The 1,639-nt window shown below is 70.7% G+C and overlaps 1 non-coding gene across 1 annotated transcript; it reads right to left on the minus strand.

The window, feature by feature from the left end:
• Nucleotides 1-1,101: 1,101 nt before the first annotated feature.
• Nucleotides 1,102-1,207, minus strand: TRNAL-CAA (transfer RNA leucine (anticodon CAA)). The gene is made up of 2 exons: nucleotides 1,170-1,207; nucleotides 1,102-1,147 (listed from the first exon to the last, which is right to left on the minus strand). It is a non-coding gene; the product is annotated as a tRNA-Leu (tRNA).
• Nucleotides 1,208-1,639: the final 432 nt, after the last annotated feature.

Below are 1,639 nucleotides of genomic sequence, written 5' to 3' on the forward strand. Positions count from 1 at the left end.
AACATGCGCACTTGGCGCCCGCGGATTGGCTCAGCGGCCGCGCGCGAAAGCGGACAAAGCAGTCGGCCAGCAGCGGGTCCGCGGGTCAGCCGCGGAGAAGCAAGCGTGTCCAGAAGCGCAACCCGCTGGCTGACAGGATAAGAACGCACGTCTAGCCAGGGGGGTTCGTTTGCTCTTTCACTCCCGCGTCACCGACGGCGAGAAGCGCTCCGGCACCCAAACCCGCGTCTCCCCAGCGGCCCTCAGCGCCGAACCCGACTGGGGACGGACGCCGGTCCCGGGGACGAGGAGCCGCGGCCGGCGCTCCGGGGCAGAGCCGAGGTCCCTTCCTTGTAACACAAGGGCAGGAACTTACTGGATTCTAGTTTTTTACCCTGTTTGGTGGCGGCCCCGCCGCAGCCCCGGGCGGCCGCCCCCGGCCCCTCCCGGACTCCCGCCGCGGGCGCAGCGGTCCCTCCTCTCTGGGGGAGGCAAGGGCGCCGCCGGGGCGGGACGCAGGGCCGGGACGCAGGGGCGCCGCGCGACGGGCTGCGGCCCGCGGTCCGTCCGGAGGGGATCCCGGGGGCAGCCGGGCGCTCCGCGGAAGACGGCCGGGCCGGAACACGACCAGCGGGGGCGGAGCGGGCGGCAGCCGTCCCGTCCCGGGTCGGTGAGAAGGACCGCGTGGACGGAGCACACGGACGCTGCCGCGGGGAGGGGCGTCGGGCTCCACGGCTGCTGCACACGCCGACCGGCTCGGAGGACCGTGAAGGCCTTCCTGGGCACTGCGGCGCGGACGCGGTCCGGGGCAGAGCCGGCCGCCGGAGCCCGTGAGGAGAGACCCGCCATCGCGCCGCCAGCCGGCGCCCGCCCCAAGTCTCGCGCTTTCCAGACATCTCGCGATGCCATCCTCCACGGTCGCGGCTCGCCTTCAGGGCGCGCCAGATTTCTCGGCTTCAGAACATATCGCGATATTTTCGCTTCCGCTAGTTTCAGTGTTTTAAGATCCCCTGTAAGAAAAATTTAAGTTAATTTTTAATAATGTAGATCGGTAAGACCCCTATCCCTGCTGCTGCGATCCGTCTCGTTGTGTAGGAAATTAGGAGGAGGAGAAAAATGATGTGTCAGAAGTGGGATTCGAACCCACGCCTCCATTCGGAGACCAGAATCCCCAGCGCGGGGAAGCGGAGCTTGAGTCTGGCGCCTTAGACCACTCGGCCATCCTGACACCCTGCGGAAGGCGGCAGATTTTCCGCTAAAGTAGCTGTGGAGGAGTGACGCGCCTGTGACGTGCGCCCGCGGCTGGCGGGACCGCCGACGCCATCTGGCGGCCGCCGCAGGAGGGAGCTCGCGGGAGGACGCACTTCCTCGGGCCGGAACGAGCGCCGGCCTCCCCGTCCCCCGCTCGGCGCCCGCCTCTCGCCCGCAGCCGCGTCCCGGCCCGCGTGTGCAGGTGCAGGGAGAGGTACCGCGGCAGCGGCAGGGTCAGGGAGAGGGACAGGGCAGCGGCGGGGCCGGGCAGCGGCACAGGTCCCAGTCCCAGCCCTCGGGCGCTCTCGGGCGCGGGGGTCCGAGCCCTCCGGCCCGGCGCAGGCGGGGGACCGCTGCGGCCCGGCGCGACGCCCCCCGACGCGGGCTTCCCCCGCTTTGCCCGCTGTGC

Source organism: Mustela nigripes, chromosome 5, assembly GCF_022355385.1.
Source record: "Mustela nigripes isolate SB6536 chromosome 5, MUSNIG.SB6536, whole genome shotgun sequence".
In the NCBI taxonomy this organism is placed as follows: domain Eukaryota; kingdom Metazoa; phylum Chordata; class Mammalia; order Carnivora; family Mustelidae; genus Mustela; species Mustela nigripes.